The following is a 23,625-nucleotide window of genomic DNA, read 5'->3' as shown; positions in this document are numbered from 1 at the left end:
TTAGACTGGGGGACCTTCCAGAAGACCTTCCGGACATTCTTCTGGACAAAGCCATGGTGGCGGGGCCAAGGTAGAGGTGGTTAGAGGCCAAGAGGGGAGGGCAGTTGTGGGTGATCAGGCTGGTGGGGGGCGGGGCCATTGGGGGTAAGCAGACCAGCAGGGGGGCTAATTGGAGGCAAGAAGGCCATCAGTGGGGGTCAGTTGGAGGTGATCAAGACAGCAGGGGTGGCAGTCTGGAGTGAGAAGGCCAGCAGGGGGGCAGTTGGAGGTGAGAAGGCCAGTGGGGAGGGAAGGTAGGGGCGAGAAGGCCAGCAGGGGGGAAGTTGGGGGTGATCAGGCTGGTGGGGGGGCATCTGGGGACAAGGAGGCCAGCAGCAGGGGGAAATTGGGGGCGAACAGGCCAGCAGGCAGAGTGGTTAGGGGCAATCAGACAGGCAGGTGAGCGGTTAGGAGCCAGCAGTCCCGGATTGCAAGAGGGATGTCCAACTGCCGGTTTAGGCCCGATCCCTGTAAACTGTCAGTAAGACATCCTTCGATGGGTCCCAGATTGGAGAGGGTGCAGGCCAGGCTGATGAACACCCCCTCCCCCATGCACGAATTTCATGTACCAGGCCACTAGTGTAATCTATAACCTCTAAGCCATCAGATATATAGTAAATAATAATTGTTTATTGAGAGGCACTGAATTTTCATTTTACACTAGGACCTGCAAATTATATAGTCAGACCTGGTAAACAGAAAGAAATATTGACTCTACTTACCTAAGGATGAAGTCATGCTATATATAAGCAAGCAATTAACCAGTAGACTATACTGGTACTTAGGAAGTTCTAGGAGATGAAATAGGCATAGAGGTTTGAGAAGGTCTCCATATAATCCAAGTTTACTCAGGGCTGTATGCATTCATAGAAGAGACCAGAACAGGTGCAAGCTTCCAATGTATTCCTAGCTGGAAGAGTACATTGACCAGAACAGAGGAGTTATGAGGTCCGGCATAACATAAATGTTGGGACAGACTTAAAAATGGGCTGAATCTGAATGTGCTTCTGGACCACATGGAACAAAAGCCTTCCTGGCTTAAGGTGTTTGAACACAAACTGCTGATCTTTGGCTGAATGCTAAGTTATACAGACACTCAAACCCTAGGAAATGAGGTTTAAATTTTTTTAAAGTAACTGAGCAGAGCCATTAGTAGTCACACATTGTGAGGAGACAAAGTTAGTCTAGGCAAGTCATTAAACAAAAGACTGACAACTGTCAGGGATAATTAAACTCAGAATCTAGAGTTGCAATAATATATTACCTAAAAAGGCCCAGAATTCATCAAGAACAATAAAAATTAGTGGGCATTCAAAGAAACAAAGAAGTGTGACCGAAACTCAAATAAAGCAGTGGTCCTAGTCAAAGGGCTCAGTTTGTTGGAATGTCATCCCATGCACTAAAAAAGTTGTGGGTTTGATTCCCAGTCAGGGCATATACCTAGGTTGTAGGTTTGATTCCCAATTGGGGTACATATGAGGTAAACCAATCAGTGTTTCTCTTTTCTCTCTCTCTCTCCTTCCCTTCCTCTCTCTCTCCCTTCCCCTCTCTAAAAATATCAATAAAAACATATTTTTGGATCAGGACTGAAAAAAAAAAAGCAGTGAATAGAAACTATATGAATGTCCCCAGATGATGAAGTTAGTAGGCAAAGACTTCACAGCAGCTATAATAAGTATGTTCAAAACCTTAAAAGAAACCAGGTTTAAAGAATTAAATGAAAGTATAATAACAATGATTCCACAACTAGATAATCTTAATAAAGACAGAAAATTTATTTTTAAAAGAAACAAATGAAAATTCTGAAGTTGAAAAGTAAATTAGCCAAAATAGAGAATACACTAAGAGAGGTCAATGGCAGATTTGAGCTGAAGAAAAAAAAAATCAATGAACGTGAAGATAGATCAGTAGAAATTATCCAATCTCAAAAAAAGATTAAAGAAAAGTTATTAGAGCCTCAAAGAACTACAGGACAACATCAACTGAACCAACATACTTGAAATGGTAGTCCCAGAAGAAAAGAAGAGAAGAGGGGGCAGAAAAAATATTTAAAAAAATAATAGCCTAGCTCAGTTGGTTGGAGCATTGTCCCATACAGGAAAATTTTGTGGGTTTGATCCCAGTAAGACTGTAGTTTTGATCAGAGCATGTACGGGAGGCAATCTATTGTGTCTTTCTCACATTGATGTTTCTTTCTCTATCTCTCTAAAATGAATAAACATATCATTGAGTGAGAATAACAATAATAATAATGGCTGAAAGATTCTAAACTAATGAAAATGCTTCAATATATAGGTCTAAGAAGCTCAGCACATCTTGAGTAAGATAAACATAAAGAGATACACAATGGAGAGATCCAAGATGGCAGCCGACAAGGCAGCAGTGAGGGAAAGAGTTTGAGTGAGTGAAGGAGTGAAAGGGTTGTGCCTGTGGGGCATGTGTGTGTGTGTGTGTGTGTGTGAGAGAGAGAGAGAGAGAGAGAGAGAGAGAGAGAGAGAGAGAGAGTTCTATTCCGCACGACTGTTGGGGGTAGGCGGACCAGGCTCCCCTAGCCAGGCAGCCTCTGCTACCACTGCAATCTCTCCCAGGGTAGCCAGCTCTGCTTCAGAGGCCACACCATCTTGAAGGGGAGAGCTGCTGTGCCTGGGAGCCCAGCCTCACCTCTACCCACCTGGGGAGCCCTAAGATACTGCCTGGGACCCCACAGCCACACCAGCCAAGGACCTGCTGCCTCAGCTGCAAACCCATGAACACCAAGACTCTAGCCTCTCCAGCCACAGACTCCTAAAAAGTTTGTCCAGGGGGAGACAAAATGGTGGGCGAATAGGTGGACATGTCCTGCACCTTCAGAACAGATAGAAGAAACAGCTGAATAGAATAACATCCACCTGGAAATGGCAAATTAAACACAGCTGGTGAGACAATCTGCAGCCAGAAAGGAAAGAGGACTGCTGGAGAATGGTAGGATTGGGGATCTGGGCTGGAGAGGGAGACGCCTGACTACCAGGACAAGAGGGTCAGAAAAAAACTGTGCTGCACCAAGTCAGCATCCTTTGGAGACACATATAACACTCGACTGTGGAAGGGGGTCCACAGGGCTGCTGGCAGCCAGGAAATCCAGATCTAAGTCCACAGCCATGGGAGGCTGCGTCCCGAAAGGCAGCCTGAAGTTCTTCACTGGCCATGCAGTGCTGGGGGGTGAGAGAAACGTGCAGCAGTGTGGTTGCTCTGTCTTTATATTTTCCTTGCTTTTACTTGCTAAACCCAGTACATAGGATATATCAATTACAAACACTCACTGAGGCTGTGGTGCAGGTGCAGGTTCAGTTTTGTGGAGGACAGGGAGCAAGACAGGGAGAGGTGACCAGGAATCCAGCTCTGGGACACTCCGGTCCCTTCAACCCTAAACAGCCATTTTTCTCCTTAAGAGCCGGCCCCTCCTAGGAGCACAGCTGCAACCAGCCTCAAGCTCTGCAGGGAAACAAGGAATCTGAATACCCCCAGGGAGCCCTTGCAGACTGGGTTGAGGGGCCATTTGGTTCCGGAAACTAATATAGCAACACCCCCACCTAGAAACCATGTCAGAAATAAACACTTGTGTAAATATGATTGAAAGCAGGCAGACAAACAAAGTGGGCAGATTGGTCCTACCTGCCTGAAACCAAGGCTGTGGAAACAGACAAAGAGGTACAGTGGATCGCTGGGAATTTCAACATGGTGCTGACTATCTAACAGGAAACTGAGAAGTGGCAGACAGAACAGTAGAAAGGGGTCTTAAACCAGCCCCCATGGGACATCAAAACTCAGCTGAAGAGAACACTTCACTACTTCACTTTTTCATTTTTTAACTTTTACTTAAGAAAATTTTTTTCTTTATTTTATTTTTTTGACCTTTTATTTATTTATTTATTTATTTATTTTTTTATTTTGGATTAGTGTTCTTCATTCAATTTTTATCTTTTATCATTATTTTACTTTATCTCATTTTGCCCTTTTTGCTAACCTTTTCTTCCTCACTTCTCCCTTTTTCATCCTGTTTCTCTTCTCCTGTTCCTGCTTTATTTTTTCTTTCTCCTTTCTTTTTACCCCTTGTTAAAAATTGATCTTCTTTATCTGCTTTATTGACACATTACTATTATAGTAGTCTCTGTTGGCTTACTCATATATATAATTTCCTCTTCCCTGCTCCAAGCCCATGCACCCTTCTCTTTTCTTTTTCAACAGCCAATTATTTATGCTTTTGTTTTTTCTCTCTTTACTTGTTCTCTTCTTCTCCTAATTGCTTAATTAATTTCACTCACCAAATTCAAGCCTATTTGCTATCTACCCTATTCTACCTTTCCAAAACAATAGATGCATATATAGATAGATAGATTAAAGAAAGGGGAATTTTTTGGTCTTTTTATTTTTCATTTATTTTTAATTTTTATCTATTTTTATATTTATTTTTATTTTTGTTTTTTACTTTTCTTCTTATCCACTCATTCTCTTTCAACCTCCTCTATACTGAACATTGGCCATTCCCCCATTCATTCAATTCCTTTACCTTACTTTCTTGAAATAATCTCTGTTTCTGCAGATTCAGTCCCCCCGCCCCTTTTTTCTGGGTGTTTGTTCTTTGCATTTTTTGGTTTATTTTTTTGTTTTGTGGAATTTTCTCCCCATATATGTATATTTTCCCCTATTTTTTCTTTTTTTGTTTTTTTCTCTTACCTTTTTTCATTTTCTCAATATCATTTTTTGCACTCTTTTCTCTCCCCTAATTCTATTTTCCCTGGTGGTCACTTTTATTGGGGTTATCAGTGTTGTGAAAACATTCATGTTTTGTTTCCCCAGTGTCATGTCTTATAGAGTTGTATTTTGTGCCTTTTGATTAATATGGTAGAGTGGACCACATAACCAGACACCCTGAGAAGAGCAAAAATGGGGAGACAAAGAAACAGCCCGCATATGAAAGAAAAGGAGGAATCACCAGAAAAAGAAGTAAACAAAATGGAGGCAAGCAATTCGTCAGAGAAAGAATTCAGAGCAATGGTCACAAGGACGCCAAAAAGGATGGAAGACAAATTCAATAACATGTGTAACAATCAAGAGAAAATGAAGAACCAAGGAGAAATGAAGGATGACATTGCTGTAATAAAGAACACAATAGAAAGCATCAACAGTCAATTAGAAGAAGCAGAGGGCCACATCAGCGAGCTGGAAAACAAGGTAGGAAAAAACATCCACAGAGAGCAGCAACTGGAAAAAAAACTTAAAAAACATGAGGAGAGCCTAAGGAAGCTTTGGGACAACATGAAATGAAACAACATCTACATAATAAGGGTGCCAGACAGAGAGAAAACTGAGCAAGGATTAGAAAAACTGTTTGAAGAAATAATGACAGAAAACTTCCTTGATATTGGGAAGAAAAAGGTCACACAAGTTCAATAAGCACACCGAATCCCAAGCAAGATGAACCAAAAAAGACTGACACTAAGACACATCATAATTAAATTGGCAAACACCACCAACAAATTAAGAATCTTAAGGCTGTCAGAGAGAGACAGGAAGTTACCTATAAGGGATCTCCTATTAGACTATCAATTGCTTTTTCAATAGAAACACATCAGGCCAGAAAGGAATGGAATGAAATATACAAAGTAATGCAAAGCAAGGGACTGAATCCAAGAATACTATACCCAGCAAAGCCTTCATTCAAAATTGAAGATGAAATCAGGATCTGCATAGGCAAAATGGGGTAAGGGAGTTTATTACCAACAAGCCACCAATGCAGGACATGCTAAAGGGACTGCTGTAAAAAGAAGAAATAAAAAGGTAAGAAGGAACACAGGCATCCTATCTAATAAATGAGAAACATGGTAATTAGCTGTACCTCCGCTACACTTCCCATTGGCTAATCAGGGTGATATGCAAATTAACAGCCAGCCAAGATGGCAGCTGGCAGCCAGGCAGCTTGAAGCGAACATGAGGCTTGCTTGCTTCAGTGACGGAGGAAGCCAAGGTTCCCCACCTGCTGCTGCCGGCCTCTGAGCTTACAGTTTGAAACATTGTTACAAATATAGAAGCTAAACAAAACCCCAGAAACCTGCTTTCAGCCAGCTGGGATCTCAGAGCTGGAGTTGAAACATTGTTTTGATTATAGAACCCAAAAAACCAGATACCTGCTTTCAGCAGCTGAGGCCTCAGAGCTGGAGCTAAGCCTCAGAGCTAAAGCTGGCCCAGAATAAAAAAAAAAAGAAAAAAAGGAGCAGTTGGGAGCTTCAGTCACCCGCCAGCCTGAAAACAGCTCTCAGCCCCTCACCCAGACTGGCCAGACACTCCAGTAGGGACCCCCACTCTGAAGGGGGTGTGACCAGCTGCAAACAGCCATCAGCCCCTCACCCAGGCTGGCCAGGCACCCAAGCGGGACCCCCACCCTGATCCAGGACACACTTCAGGGCAAGCCAGCCGGCCCCGACCCATGCACCAGGCCTCTATCCTATATAGTAAAAGGGTAATATGCCTCCCGGCACCGGGATCAGCGTGACAGGGGGCAGCGCCCAAACCCCCTGATCGCCTGCGGTTCTGTGTGTGACAGGGGGCAGGGCCACAACCTCCCTATCCGCCCTGCTCTGTTTGTGACAGGGGTAGGCGCCCCAACCCCCTGATCAGCCCTGCTCTGTGCCTGATAAGGGGGAGCTCCCCATCTCCCTGATCCCCCTGCGGCTCTGTGTGTGACAGGGTGCGGTGCCCCAACCCCTTGATCCGCCTTGTTCTGTGTGTGACAGGGGGCGGTGCCCCAACTCCCCTATCGGCCTTACTCTGTGAGTGACAGGGAGGAGCTCCCCAACCCCCTGATGGCCCCTGCTCTGTGAGTGACAGGGGGGAGCTCCCCAACCCCCTGATCGACCCTGCTCTATGCATGACAGGGTACAGAGCCCCAACCCCCCTGATGGGCCCTGCTCTGTGCGTGACAGGGTACGGACCCCCAGGCCCCCTGATGGGCCCTGCTCTGTGAGTGACAGGGGGCAGCACCCCAATCTCCTGATCAGCCCTGCTCTGTGCGTGACAAGGGGTTACGCCACAACCTCCCCATAGACCCTGCCTTGAGTGTGACGGGGGCGGTGCCCCAACCCCCCAGTTGGCCCTACCCGGAACATGACTGAGGGTGGCATCGCAACCTCCCAATCTGCCCTGCTCTGTGCATGACAGGGGGCAGTGCCCCAACTCCCCAATCGGCCCGGCTCTGAGCCCGACCAGGGGCTGTACCTAGGGATTGGGCCTGCCTTCTGCCACCCGGGAGCAAGCCTAAGCCAGCAGGTCATTATCTCCTGAGGGTCCCAGACTGCGAGAGGGCACAGTCCGGGCTGAGGGATCACCCTTCCCCCTGAGTGCACAAATTTTTGTGCACTGGGCCTCTAGTAAAGAATAAAAGTGGTGACAGACAAGTACCTATCAATAATAACCTTAAATGAAAATGAACTAAATGCTCCAATCAAAGTGTTATGGGTTGGCTCAGTGAGATAGACCACTGACTCAGTATTTAAATTTAAGAGCCTTTATTAAGCTGGCCAACTGACCACAGTCACAGCACCCCGCCGAAGCAGAGGCTGAACTGCAGCGATGACTGCAAGAGTTACATTTTATTATTAAATTTTGTGGAGGCCTAGAGAAAATGTGTCTTTCAAATTCTGGGCCCCCCAATATGGAGGAAACTCTCTTTATTTATACTTTTTCCAGTCCTTTGTCTCCCAAATTTGAAATGAGACTTTCGGGCCTTCTGAGAAAGAAGACCTAAGTGCTGGGAAGGGGCCATGAGACCATATCTCAAGGCCTGGTCTGATGTCAGTACCTTCCTATCTATGTGTTCCAGGGACAGACAGCACAGTGCGCCCCGTCTGGCCAAAGTGCCAGATATGCAGCCCAGTACATTCCCCACTGGTTTTATGTACATGAGTCAAATCATTGACTCTTTTGGGTCATTGTTGGGGAGGGAGTTATATTGACCCCTGAGGACTATAAGCTTGATAGAATTAATTCTTTGCAGAATAAAGTCAGTGGGCCTGTTTATAAAATAAGGGCCTGGAATGAGGGTCCACTGACTCCTGGACTTTCTATTTTGCCTGGGCTGTCTTAAGCTGGGTGTGATGAAGCCACGTCCGGATCCCATCGACCTTGACTGCCGTGGGGGTGGTCCTTTCAGTCCTTGGGTGGCAAATTTCTTTACCCAAACAGTGTTACCAGGTTGGAAGCAATGCACCGGAAACAGGCAGACCGTCTCAGACATGCTTCTGGTCTGCTTTCTGGGTAGACTGTAAAGCCTGAAAGAACTTGAGTAAACTGGTGAGATGAGTAGTTCAGGGTCTGGAAGAGTCGCTAGAACCTGCAAAGGCCCCACTGGTTTTAGGGCAGCCTCCCAGGCTGCTTTGTCTGCAGTCTAGTTCCCTCTTGCTTCTGGGGAGTCAGTGCCAGTTGGCCCATCGTCCTTGCTCTGCTCATGTCTGTCTAACTGCCTACTATATTACCTCAAGGATCCTGGCTCTGAATTCTTTCAGGGAAAAATGGGCATTGGATTTCTTCTGTAGCTGCTTCGTGCTGAGGAGGGACAGAAGTTTCTCTCAGAGCCAAGAGATCCTTGCTGTCTGTCAGAGGGACAATGAGGCCTGGGCATAGAAGGAGGTGGGCTTGTGACCTGGCAGAGACAAACTGTAACAAATGGTCTGGTTGGAGGAAAAGAAAACATTTCAGTTTTAATAACCTATATTGAAATAGAGTTTTCTCCTTAAAATTATCCCTCTGTTTATTAAAATACTAATTTATTTACTGTATTTAATTTGGCCTGATTGTTTGCATAAACACAACAAGAATGGTAACTGACTACCTTTGCTGGAATCTCATGATTGAATCTTAATGTGCCCCATAGAGCCAGGAAGCCAAGCCATCTAGCTGCCATCAGGCCTGCATGCAGTATCTGCTGCCCATTGTCCTTGCTTTAAGGCCAATCTCAGTAGCCCTCCTACTCGTCGTGGCCCAGAGTGCATGGGGGTTCCGCCGCCCCTTCTACTCTGACCAACCATCAGTGATGGTAGGGCATGGGCCTGACGCTCCAGTGCCAGCTATTTTCAGGGCTACCAAGTAAGATACCAGGTTTTACTTGTGGCACTCTTATTGGCTTCAAGTCTTCAGAGCCCAGACAGATCTCTTTAAAACATGATACTCCAGTCAAAGTTTTCATTCAATAAAACCACTATTGGAAACCGGTCTTATTGAATTTATGCAAAGAAATGTATTGCCATGATTTATTAAGCATTGCCAAATTTTGGAGGAATTACATAAGGAGAAAAAGCCACTGACCTGCCTTAAGGTCTTCTGATTTTCCTTGCCAGTCCTTTTTTTGGACTCTCCAGAGTTATAACAAAACAGTATCTGTTGGATTTCTTTTATCATTCCCCCCTAAGTACTTTGGCATAACTATTTACCCTCTGGCTCACTGGCCTGTACTATTTGATTAATTTCCTTTCAACATTTTTCTTCTCCTTCTTATCACATACACAACCTTTCTAAATTTTATACTTTTAAATTAGCCTTTAAACCTTCTTTCTATGTCCTTTAAAATGCATAACCATGCCTCAGACCTTCTACTCAGTAATTCTTTATTCTTAGACACCTCAATCCTTTAATGATTACTATAAAGTAAACAGCCAGTATTTCTTAGATTACTAAGAGCAGGTGCTTCCTTCCCTATGCAATTTCAAGTATATTTTATTAGTCTAATTTAGTATCGGAAGGGTTAAAGAGAACAAAACAGGGCAGAGAAAAACTTACTGTGCTTAGCAGCTTGAGTCTAACATAGTTCAGATAAGTAAAAACACAACAAAAACCATCTCTCCCTGCTCTCCCTGCCGACGCGCCCCCCTTTTCTGCATTAACCATTTACTCTGTCCTTAGCTGTTCTCCCTCCTAGATTTTTCCTTCTTTACTCTAAGCCCCAGAGGCTCAAATCGTTCTCTTTTACTACTTTTGATCTCTCTGACTATCCTCCTGTCCCCCAGCCTAGGGCTCCTCCATCTCAGCAGGCTGAGAGCCTACCACCCTATCTAGCCAATCCTACCACCACCACCCCATCTCACACCCGCTCTGGAGCAGTTTTCAGCTCTCTTCATCCCCCAGTCAGACCAGATGCTGTCCCTGACAGAGACCTACTGTAAATCTATCAGGAAGGGCAGGCAAGCCAGACCACATGATAAAAATCCAGCAGTCCCGCTCCCTCACCCTACATAGGCCATGAGAAAATGTACTAATCTTAACCTAACAAGCCTTTGTTTAAACTTCTTTGGGTTGCAACGTTATACCTTTAAATTAACCCTATAATTCCAAAATTTTAACCTAACACGGCAAAATTATACATCAGAGCAAAGCAATTAAAAGTTCTCTACTTTCTTCCCCCTAAAGCGGTGTTTGCCCTATCTTTAAACAAACAACAGAAAGAGATAAAAAATACTCTCATGTGTACAGCCAGACAGCACAAAGTAGCTTTCGCTTCACACAGACTCTCACACTTACATTCATATACCAGACAGTCCAAGTTTTTGACTTCTACCAAATGTTTACTCAGAGTTTAAGCAATCTAACCAATTCCTGACTAATTGCCTAAGGGAGCTCTATGGCTTCCAGGGAGGTGATCAAGCTCCCCTTCCACTCACTTGGAATGGGCCAGACTGGTAGGGGGTCGACGAAGATGACTGACCCTGACCCATTTTGACAAAGACAAAGACAACAAAGATCAAAGACAACAAACACCAGACAGACAAACCCAGTGCAGCCTAAAGCTGCACAAACCAGGGACCCCAGCCACCGTCATGTCCGCTGGTCAGGACCAGGAGTACTGCTGCGTCCAGCCCTCCATATAGGTCCTTCCATGGGACGTCCCAATTCCAGATTAATGACCAGTCCTTACCTCTCTCGAGAGTCCAGGTGGCTCGGTTTCTGAATTGAAAGTTTTGGGTGGACTGAAGTCCTCCTTGGTAGTCGTTCTCCACAGGTGTGGGGTATCTCCCTGAGTGCCCGGCGACAAGTGGTGGAGAGCCTCCTGCCTTGAATAGGGGGTCCCGCTCCTCCCTGCTTGGGGAGAGCCTCCTGCCCTAAACAAGGGGTCCCTCTCACCCCTGCCTGGGGAGAGCCTCCTGCCTTAAATAGGGGGTCCCTCTCCTCCCTGCTGGGGGAGAGCCTCCAGCCCTAAATAAGGGGTCCCTCTCCTCCCTGCCGGGTATCTTGTTGCGGCCTCCAAATGTTATGGGTTGGCTCAGCGAATAGACCACCGACTCAGAATTTAAATTTAAGAGCCTTTATTAAGCTGGCCTACGTGTTGGGAAGGGGCCATGAGACCATATCTCAAGGCCTGGCCTGATGTCAGTACCTTCCTATCTATGTGTTCCAGGGACAGACAGCACAGCGCGCCCCGTCTGGCCGAAGTGCCAGATATGCAGCCCAATACAAAAAGACATGGGGTAGCTGAATGGATAAGAAAACATGACTCATATATCTGCAGTCTACAAGAGACCCAACTCAGAACAAAGGACTCACATAGACTGATAGTGAAGGGATGGAAAATTTTTTTCAGTCAAATGTAAATGAAAAAAAAAAAAGCTGGGATAGCAATACTTATATCTGGCAAAATAGACCTCAAAGTGAAGGCCATAGCAAGAGATAAGGAAGGCCACTTCATAATACTAAAGGGAGCAATTAAACAAGAGGATATAACTCTGGTAAACTTATATGCTCCCAATAGAGGAGCACCCAAATACATAAAAAAAAAAACCTACTGGAAGATATCAAGGGAGAGATTGACAGCAATACAGTCATAGTAAGGGACATTAATACCCCATTGAGCCAATGGATAAATTCTCTAAACAAAATTCAGCAAAGAAACATCAGTCCTAAATGACTCACTAGATCACATGCAATTAACTGACATCTTCAGAACATTTTACCACAAGGCTACAGAATATACATTCTTTTCAAGTGCATACAGGACATTTTCAAAGGTAGACCACATATTGGGACACAGGCAACTTCTCTTCAAATTCAAGAAGATAGAAAGCATATCAAGCATCTTCTCAGATCACAATGGCAAAAAATTAGAAATCTGCTGGAAGCAGGTCCATCCTTGCTGCTTGACACAGTTGCTTCAGGGAAGAAACATCTACACAGCATATATTTCAAGGGACCTGGCATATATGGCATACTGTTCTTAATATGTTTGCTCCTATTCATGGAGCTATGTGTTTTAACCAAGGTCACCTCTCCTAGAAAGGTTGTTTCCCCAGGTAGGGATTTTCTCCTGAAGTTAGGGAGGGAATAAAACCCCTTAATTAAGTGCCAGGGGGGTAGTTAATCACTTTAACTACAAACAATCATGCTTAAGCTACATAATCTTTACTCCCTGGAATGGAGATAAGAAACGCCCTAACCTTTGGAGTAGAAATTGATAGGATTAAAATCAACTGGTATAAATACAGATGCAACAAGACAATAAAACACAGAACCTGGCTGGAGATCCTGGCTAGAACCTGGCTAGAGAACCTGGCTAGGCTTCTGATCAACTGAACACTGTCTCCGTGTCATTCCTTCTTCACTGACTCTGTCCACACCTTTGGGAACCCCTGGACCTGCTGGGGTCGGACCCCAACAGAAATCAACTACAATAAAAACAATGAAAAAAAAATCAAACACTTGGAGGCTAAATAGCATACTATTAAACAATGATTGGGTTGCCAAAGAGATCAAAGAAGGAATAAAAAGCATTCTGGTAACAAACAACAGTGAAAACAGAACAATCCAAAATCTATGGAATACAGTGAAAGCAGTCCTGAGAGGGAAGTTCATAGCTATACAGGCCTACCTCAAAAAACAAAACAAAAAAAATTGTAATAAATTACCTAATGCTATAACTTAAAGAATTAGAAAGAGAGCAACAAGAAAAGCCCAGAGTAAGCAGAAGGAAGGAAATAATAATAAAGATCAGAGTGGAAATAAATGACATCCAGACCAAAATAAACAATACAAAAGATGAATTAAACCAAGAACTGGTTCTTTGAAAGGATAAACAAGATTGCTGAACCTCTAGCCAGGCTCACCAAGAAACAAAGAGAGAGGACCCAAATAAACAAAACCAGAAATGAAAGAGGTGAAGTAACAACAGACCCCACAGAAATACAAAGGATTGAAAAAAAATTAAATACTACAAACAACTCTACTCCAACAAACTGGACAACCTAGACAAAATGTATATATTCTTAAAAGAATACATGCTTCCAAAACTTAATCAGGAAGAATCAATAAACCCGAATAGTCTGATAACTACTGATGAAATTGATGCTGTAATAAAAAATATTCCAGCAAACAAAAGCCCTGGTCAGGACAGCTTTACAGCGGAGTTCTACCAAGCATTCAAAGAAGAACTAAAACGTATCTTCTTCTGACTATTTCAAAAAATTTAAGAGGAAGGCATACTTCCAAGCTCTTTCTATGAAACCTGCATTACCCTAATTCTAAAACCAGATAAAGTCACCACAAAGATAGAGAACTACAGGCCAAAATCCTTGATAAACATAGATGCTAAAATCCTCAACAAATTTCTAGCAAATCAGAGATAGCATTACATTAGAAAGATCATGCACCATGACCAAGTGGGATTTATTCTGGGGATGCAAGGATGGTACAATATCTGCAAATCAATAAATGTGATACATCACATAAACAAATTGAGAGATAAAAATCACATAATCATATCAATCAATGCAGAAAAAGCATATGACCAGTGTTCAGCACGCCTTTGAGCCTGGCAACTTCCCAGCATTCAGATCCTCTGACTTTCCTCACAGTAAGGCTCCCAAATGCCAGTCCTCGCTCCCACCTCAAATGAAGAAACCAAAAGTGCCTCTAGCCCCCAACCTGGAGAAGAAGCCAACCCCTCAGACTTGCCAAAGGGAGAAAAAGAACAGCAAGAAGCAATTGAACATATTGATAAAATACAAAATGAAATAGACAGACTTAATGAAAAAGCCAGTAAGAAGATTTTGAAAGTAAAACAGAGATATAACAAACTCCACCAACCATTTTTTTCAGAAGAGGTCAGAATTGATCGCCAATATCCCAAATTTTGGGGTAACAATATTTGTCAACCATCCACAAGTGTCTGAACTGCTTAAAGAAAAGGATGAAGAGGTGCCACATTATTTGACAAGAGTTGAAATGACAGAGTTTAAAGATATTAAATCAGGTTATAGAATAGATTTTTATTTTAATGAAAATCCTTACTTCAAAAATAAAGTTCTCTCCAAAGAGTTTCATCTGAATGAGAGTGGTGATCCATCTTTGAAGTCCACTGAAATCAAATGGAAATCTGGAAAGGATTTGACCAAACATTCAAGTCAAACACAGAATAAAGCCAGCAGTAAGAGACAGCATGAAGAACCAGAAAGCTTCTTTACGTGGTTTACTGACCATTCTGATGCAGGTGCAGATGAGTTAGGAGAAGTCATCAAAGATGACATTTGGCCAAATCCATTTCAGTAATACTTGGTTCCTGACATGGATGATGAAGAAGCGGAAGGAGAAGAAGATGATGAGGAGGAGGAGGAAGAGTTGGAAGATATTGATGAAGAAGGTGATGAGGATGAAGGTGCAGAAAATTAAGATGATGATGAGGGGGAAGAAGGAGAGGAAGGTGAAGGAGAAGATGATTAATGAACACTGATGGGTTCCAGTCCCTGGGAGCAAGTTGCAGTGTTTCTTTTTTCTTTTTCTTCCTCCCACGCCCTTGTGCTCAGTTGCCCTGTTTTTGAGGTCTCTTTTCTCTCCTTCACACCATGGTTCTCAACTTAATTTTTTTTTTTTTGCGGGGGGGGTGTTTACCTTGAGCAGAATATAGTGGGAAACGAATATTTGCTCCTTTCTGTTCCAAATTCATTTTTATCCCTTCCTGTCTCAAGAAAAACTTAATGGAATCAACACTACCATGCTCTGTGGGAGAAAAAAGAAAAACCTTCTACTCCCTTAGCTCTGTTGGGAGCTGGAGGTTGCTAGACCCCTGTGTAGTAGTGCATAGAATTCTTGCTTTTTTCCTCCTTTCTATGTATATTTGGCTCAGAGATTACACTGTGTCTCTATGTCAATATGGACAGTTAGCTTTTACCAACATGTATCTGTCTACTTTCTCTTGTTTAAAAAAGAAAAAAAAAACTTTTAAAAGCACACCCCCCCCCCTGGTGGTTATAGAAGGTAAGCAAAGGGTGGGTTTGAGATGTTTGAGTGGGTTAAGTGGGCATTTAGACAACATGGATTCTCCTTTGGCATGTTTAATTGTGATGTTTAATGGACATCCTTGCAGTCTAAGATGACCCTTTTAAAATAAAATTCTCTCCTAATGATGACTTAAGCCCTGCCACTCACTGGGAGAATCAGCAGAACCTGTAGGATCTTATTCAGAATTGACATTCCTCTATTGTAATTTTGTTCCTGTTTATTTTAAAATTTTCTTTTTGTTTTACTGGAAAGGAAATAGGATGCTAAGTTTTAAACGTTAAAAGTGTGCAAGTTACATTATTATGATAAAATTAAATGTGTACACACAAAAAAAGAAAGAAAAAGCATTTGACAAAATCCAACACCCTGTCTTGATAAAAACTCTCAGCAAAGTGGGAATAGAGGGATTATACATCAACATAATAAAAGCCTTATATGACAAACCTACAGCCAACATCATAGTCAATGGGCAAAACTAAAATAATTTTCCCTAAGAACAGGAACAAGACAGGGATACCCACTTTCACCACTCCTGTTCAACATAATACTGGAGTGCCAGCCATAGCAATCATACAAGAAGAAATAAAAAGCATCCAGATTGGAAAAGAAGAAGTAAAACTGTCATTATTCTCAGATGACATGATATTGCACATTGAAAACCCTAAAAACTCCATCAAAAACCTACTAGACTTAATAAATGAATTCAGCAATGTAGCAGGGTATAAAATTAACACCCAGAACCCAATAGCTTTTTTATACACTAACAATGAACTCAAAGAAAGAGAAATTAAAAAAAAATCCCATTTACAACAAAAAAATTATGATACCTAGGAATAAACTTCACTAAGGAGGTAAAAGACCTGTACTTGTAAAACTACAGGACATTGAAAAAGGAGGTAGAGGAAGACATACACAAATGGAAGAACATACCCTGTTCCTGGATTGGTAGAATCAACATCACTAAAACCTCCATACTACCCAAAGCAACTTATAGATTCAATGCAATCACCATCCTACCTAATAATAGACAAACTTGGTAATTAACCATTCCTCCAACATGCTTCCCATTGGCTAATCAGGGCGATATGCAAATTAACTGCCAACCAAGATGGTGGTTAACCACCAACAAAGATGGTGGCTAATTTGCATACTACAGGCAGGGCGGGACAGCGCCATCCCGCCTGCCCCCCTGCCATCCGGGCCTGCTATCTGCAACCGGGGTGGCAGGCAGCCCATATGGGACCCGACCCAGGGCTGGCCTGCGGGACCACAGCGATCCACCATCCCACGCGCCCACAAACGGCCCTCTCATAGGGATGCATGGCTGGCAGGTCCTAATGCACTGATCAGCCACCCACTTAGCCCACAAACGGCCCTCTGGCGGGGATCCCTGGTTGCCAGGTGCTAATGAACCGATCAGACACCGGCTGCACCCACAAACGGCCTTCCTGTGGGGATCCCGGGTTGGCAGGTGCTAATGCACAGATAAGCCACTGGCCACGCCCACAAACAGCCTTCACATGGGGATCCGTGGCTGGCAGGTGCTAATGCACAGATCAGCCAATGGCCATGCCCACAAACGGCCCTCCCGGAATCCCGGGTTGGCAGGTGCTAATGCACCCATCTCACTGGCCACACCCACAAACAGCCCTCCCACGGGGATCCAGGGTTGGCAGGTGCTAATGCACCGATCCACCAATGGCCACGCCCACAAACGGCCCTCCCGCGAGGATCCCGGGTTGGCGGGTGCTAATGCACCAATCTGCCAGGGCTGCCTTTGCCCTGCGAATACTATGCAGCTGGGAGAGGGGAGTGGGGCTGCTGGGAGCAGGGTGGGAACTTCCCAGGGTTTGCATCAGGCAGCCCAGAGTGAAGTGCCAACTATCCCGACAGGTAGCTGCTTGCTCATTCACTTACTCACTCATTCATTCACTCATTCACTCACTCAGCAAACCCTCTCAGGTCCCTGGCACCAGGCCAGGCAGTGAAGTTGAAGCAGGATAAGACTGAGCTATGTCCTTAAGATGTTAGTAATTCAGTATGCAGCCAGGAGAGGGGCGCCAGGCCGCTGGGAGCAGGGCGGGAACTTTCCTGGAGTGGACTTCAGGCAGCCTGGAGTGGGGCTGGAACATCTGCTGTGTTGCCATAGCAAGCAGCTACAGGGGGAACTTCTGCCATGTTGCTATGGCAACACAGCAGATGTTCCAGCCCCACTCCAGGCTGCCTGTGTAGCTGCTTGCTCATTCACTTACTTGCTCATTCATTCACTCATTCACTCACTCCGCAAACCCTCTCAGGTCCCTGGCACCAGGCCAGGCACTGAAAGTGAAGCAGGACAAGACAGAGCTATGTCCTCAAGATGTTAGTAATTCAGTAGGGCGAAGCAGGCACATGAACGAGGCAGTTGTATGCACAGATGCACTGTACTGGGTTCGGTGAGGGTTGTAACTAACGCTGACTTTGTTCTCTTGATAAAATGGGGCCTCGGGAGCCAGGCCACCCAAGCCTGTAGGCCTGTGCTTAGGCCAGGAGTGGCCGGGTTCCAGGAACATGACAGAGGGTGCAGTTCGGGCTGAGGGGTCTGGCCCCACCCCTCACCCTCACCCTCACCCCGAGTGCACAAATTTTTGTGCACTGGGCTACTAGTTAAAATATAAATGGCATATTTCAGACCTAGAACAAACTCTCCAAAAATTCATCTGGAATAAAAAAAAGATCCCGAATAGCCATAGCAATCTTGAGAAAGAAGAACAAAGTTGGAGGGATCTCAGTACCAGATATCAAGCTATACTACAAAGCCACTGTTCTCAAAATTGCCTGGTACTGGCACAAGAACCGACATATAGACCAATGGAACAGAACAGAGAACGCAAAAATCAACCCAAGCCACTATGCTCAATTAATATTTGACAAAGGAGGCAAGAGCATACAATGGAATCAAGACAGTCTCTTCAATAAATGGTGCTGGGAAAATTGGTCAGATACATGCAAAAAAAAAAAAAATGGAACTAGATCACCAACTTACATCATACACAAAAATAAACTCAAAATAGTTAAAGGACTTAAATGTAAAATGGGAAACCATAAAAATCTTAGAAGAAGCCATAGGCAGCAAAATAGCAGACTTTTTTCCTATCAATATCTTTACTGATATAGTAAAGGGCAATAGGAACTAAAGAAAAAATAAACAAATGGGACTACATCAAAATAAAAAGCTTCTGTGCAGCAACAGAAACAATCAACAAAACAAGAAAGTCCACTACCTGGGAGGACATATTTGCCAATGCTATTTCAGATAAGGGTTTAATCTCCAAAATTTACAGGGAATTAATACAACTTAACAAAGGAACAATAAAAATCCAATCAAAAATTGAGCAAAGGACCTAAATAGACACTTTTTGAAAGAGGCCAAGAGACATATGAAAACATGCTCAAAGTCGCTAATCATCTGAGAGATGCAAATCAAAACAACGAGATACCTCCTCACACCTGTCAGAATGGCTACCATCAACAAATGACATGGGCTGGTGAGGATGTGGAGAAAAGGAATTCTTGGACACTGCTGGTGGGAATGAAGACTGGTGCAGCTACTGTGGAAAACAGTATGGAGATTCCTCAAAAAATTAAAAATGGAACTCTCATTTGACCCAGTAATCCCACTTCTGGAAATATATCCCAAGAAACCAGAAACACTAATTAGAAAGTTCATATGCACCCCTATGTTTATAGCAGCACAATTTATAATAGCTAAGATTTGAAAACAACCTTAGTGCCCATTAGCAGATGAGTGGATTAAACACCTGTGGTACATATACACTATGGAATACTCCAGTGCTATAAAAAGGAACTTTTACCATTAGCAACAGCATGGATGGAACTGGAGAGCATTATGCTAAGCAAAGTACGCCAGTCAGAGAAAGATAAATATCACATAATCTTGCTCATATGTGGGATATAATAAACAACATAAACTGATGAACAAAATAGATCCAGAGACTAAGAAATACTGATCAGACCATCCATCCAACCTCTGAGAGAAGGCTGGAGGAGGGGGTAAGAGATCAACCAAAGGACTTGTATGAATGCATATGAACATAACCAGTGGACATGGACACTGGGGTGGAGGGGGTTTGTCCTGGAGGATGGGAGTGGCAGGGGTGGGATCAATTGGAAAAAAAAGGAGACATATGTAATACTTTAAACAATAAAAAAAAGAGGACAGCTTAACGGCGCAGTGGGACAACATGAAAAGGAATAATACCCACATAATAGGTATGCCAGAAGGGGAAGAAAGGAAGGAAGAAATAGAGAACGTGTATGAAGAAATAATGGTAGAAAACTTCCCTAACCTGGTGAAGGAAAAAGTCACACAGGTTCAGGAGGCACTGAGTCCCAAGCAAGAAGAACCCAAACAGGCCCATGCCCAGATACATCATAATTAAATTGCCAAAAATTAAAGACAAAGAGAGAATCTTAAAGGCAGTAAAAGAAAAGCAATCTGTTACCTACTAAGGACCTCCCACAAGGTTATCAGCTGATTTCTCATCAGAAACTCTACAGGCCAGAAGGGAATGGCATGAAGTACACAAAGTAATGGAAAGGAAGAATCTGAAACCAAGATTACTTATCAGCAAGGCTATCATTCAAAATAGATGGTGAAATAAAGAGCTTCCCAGACCAAAAAATAAAAATAAAAATAAGGCTAAAGGAGCTCATTACCATCAAGCAAGCATTACAAGAAATGCTAAAGGGACTTCTGTAATGAGAAGAAAGAGAGAGAAACATAGGCTTACATAATTAAAATGGCAATAAGTAAATACCTATCAATAATAACCTTAAATGTTAATGGATTAAATGCTCCAATCAAAAGACACAGAGTATATGAATGGATACAAAAACTGTCTACAAGAGACCCACCTCAGAACAAAAGATTCATACAGATTAGAGTGAAGGGATGGGGGAAAAAATCTATGCAAAAAGAAACAAAAAAAAGCTGGGTAGCAATACTTATATCTGACAAAATAGACTTCAAAATAAAGGCCATAACAAGAGACAATAAAGGTCACTACATAATACTAAAGAAATCGATGCAACAGGAGGATAGAACCCTGGTAAACATATATGCACTCAATATAGGATCACCTAAATATATCAATAAAACTTCTGGAGAACTTCAAGGGAGAGATTAACAGCAGTAGCTATAGTAGGAGACTATATCACCCCACTGACTTCACTGGATAGATATTCCAGACAAAAAATTAACAAATGAATAGTGACTTTAAAGGACACACTGGTTCACATGGATTTAATGGACATTTATAGAACATTTCACCCCAAAGCTGCAGAATATATATTCTTCTCAAATGCACATAGGTCAATTGCAAAGATAGACCACATGGTAGGACACATACAAAAAAAAAAAGTCTCTATAAGTTCAAGAAGATTGAAATCATATCAAGCATTTTCCCAGATCACAGTGGAATGAAATTTGAAATTAACTACAGTAAAAAAAAACACATTCAAACACATGAAGGCTAAATAGCATGTTATTAAACTATGAATGGGATGCTAATAAAATTAAGAAAAAAACAAAAACTTCCTGGGAACAAATGAAAATGAACACACAACAACCCTAAATCTCTGGGATAGAGCAAAAGTAGTCCTGAGAGGGCAGTTCATAGTATTACAGGCCTACCTCAAAAAACAAGAAAAATTAATAATACACTATTTAACCCTATAACTTAAAGAATGAGAAAGAAAACAACAAGAGAAGCCTGGAGTAAGTAGGAAAAAGGAAACAAAGATTAGAGCAGAAATAAATTTATATATATATATATATATATATATATATATATATATATATATATATACACTAGAGTCCCAGTGCACAAAAATTTGTGCACTGGTGGGGGGGCTGGTATCCCTCAGCCCCACTTGTGCCCTCTCACAGTCTGGGACCCCTCGGGAGGTAATGACCTGCTGGCTTAGGCCCGCTCCCTGGTGGCAGAGGGCAGGCCCAATCCCTAGGTGCCTGCCCTGCAGCCCCTGATTGGGCTCAGAGCAGGGCAGATTGGGGAGTTGGGGCGCTGGCCCCTGTCACACTCAAGGCAGGGTCGATGGGGAGGTTGCAGCGCCACCCCCTGTCACGCACAGAGCAGGGCAGATCAGGGGGTTGTGGTGCCACCCCTGTCACATATAGAGCCGGCCAATCAGGGGTTTGGGGTGCTGCCCCCTATCACGCACAGAGCAGGGCCCATCAGGGGGATTGGGGGCTCTGTACACTGTCACACACAGAGCAGGGTCGATCAAGGGGTTGGGGAGCTCCCCCCTGTCACCCACAGAGCAGGGCCGATCAGGGGGTTGGGAAGATCCCCCTGCCATGCACAGAGCAGGGAGGATTAGGAAGTTGCGATGCCACCCTAAGTCACGCTCAGGGTAGGGCCGATTGGCGGGTTGGGGCGCCACCCCCTGTCACACTCAAGTCAGGGTCGATGGGGAGGTTGAGCTCCACTCTGTCACACACAGAGCAGGGCCAATCAGGGGGTTGGGGAGCTCCCCCCTATCAGGCACAGAGCAGGGCCGATCAGGGGGTTGGGGCGCTGCCCCTTGTCACGCTGCTCCAGGGGCCAGGAGGCCTCGTGGCTCCGCTGATCTTAGTGCTGGGAGGCCTCTCGGCTCTGCTTGACATGAGGGCAGGGAGGCCTCGCTGCTCTGCTGATCCCGGTGCTGGGAGGCCTCGTGGCTCCGCTGATTCCAGTGCTAGGAGGCCTAGCAGCTCCGCTGATCCCGGGTTCGGGAGGCCTCGTGACTCCACTTATCCCAGGCTGGGAGGTCTCGCAGCTCCACTGATCCCAGTGCTGGGAGGCCTCGCCGCTTCACTTGACACCAGGGCAGTGAGGCCTTGCTGCTCAGCTGATTCCAGTGCCAGGAGGCCTCGCAGCTCTGCTGATCCTGGGTTAGGGAGGCCTTGTGGCTCCGCTGATCCCAGGCCAGGAGGCCTTGCGGTTCCTCTGATCCCGGTGCTGGGAGGCATATTACCCTTTTACTATATAGGATAGAGGCCTGGTGCACGGGTGGGGGCCAGCTGGTTTGCCCTGAGGGGTGTCCTGGATGAGGGTGGGGGTCCTGCTTAGGTGCCTGGCCAGCCTGGATGAGGGGATGATGGCTGTTTGCAGCTGGTCTCACCCCCTAAAAAGGGGGGTTCCCACTGGGGTGCCTGGCCAGTCTGGGTAAGGGGCTGAGGGCCGTTTTCAGGCTGGCGGGTGACTGAAGCTCCCAAACTGTCTTTTATTTCTTTTTTATTCTGGGATTTTATTTACCTTCTATGGCTGTCATTGGAGCTGAAAGCCGTCTTTAGCTCTGAGGCTCGGCTCCAGCTCTGAGACCTCGGCTGCTGAAAGCAGGTTTCTGGACTTTGTTTACTTGCTGTATTTGAAACTTTGTTGCGACTCCAGCTCTGAGATCCCGGCTGACTGAAAGCAGGTTTCTGGGGTTTTGTTTAGCTTCTATATTTGTAACAATGTTTCTTAGAGATCAGCTCAGAGCCCAGCAGGCAGGCGGGGAACCTGGTTTCCTCCGTCACTGGAGCAAGCAAGCCTCCATGTTCGCGTCAGCTGCCTGGCTGCCGGCCGCCATCTTGGTTGGCAGTTATTTCGCATATCTCGCTGATTAGCCAATGGGAAGGGTAGCAAAGTTACGGCTATTACCATGTTTCTCTTTTATTAGATAGGATATATATATATATCCCATGTTTCTCTTTTATTAGATAGGATATATATATATATATATATATATATATATATATATATATATATATGAAACCAAGAGCTGGTTCTTTGAAAAGATAAATAATATTGATGTACCATTAGCCAGATTCATCAAGAAACAGAGTGAAGATCCAAATAAATAAAATAAGAAACAAAAGCAGTGAAGTAACAACTGACCCCACAGAAATACAAAGGACTGTAAGAAAATACTATGAACAACTATATGCTAGCAAGCTGGACAAAATGGATGAAATGAATAAATTTAAAAAAATACAATCTCCCAAAACTGAATCATGAAGAAGCAGAAAACCTGAATAGGCCAATAACAACTGATGAAATAGAAGCAATAATCAAAAACTCCCAGCAAACAAAAGCCTTGGTCCAGATGGCTTCACAGGGGAATTTTACCAAACATTCAAAGAGCTAACACCTGTATTCCTGGAACTATTCCAAAAAACTGAGAGAAAGGAATACTTCCAAGCTCTTTTTATTAGGCCAGCATTTCCTAATTCCAAAATCATATAATTACAGG

General features: G+C 44.0%; 1 pseudogene; it reads left to right on the top strand.

Moving 5' to 3' along the window:
* Positions 1-5,070: 5,070 nt before the first annotated feature.
* Positions 5,071-14,769, top strand: LOC118669541 (annotated as a pseudogene).
* Positions 14,770-23,625: the final 8,856 nt, after the last annotated feature.

The sequence above is a fragment of the Myotis myotis genome, unplaced genomic scaffold, assembly GCF_014108235.1.
Source record: "Myotis myotis isolate mMyoMyo1 unplaced genomic scaffold, mMyoMyo1.p scaffold_m19_p_1, whole genome shotgun sequence".
NCBI classification, from domain to species: domain Eukaryota; kingdom Metazoa; phylum Chordata; class Mammalia; order Chiroptera; family Vespertilionidae; genus Myotis; species Myotis myotis.
The sequence above is the reverse complement of the archived record's forward strand: the minus strand, read 5'-3'. Positions and strand labels throughout refer to the sequence as shown.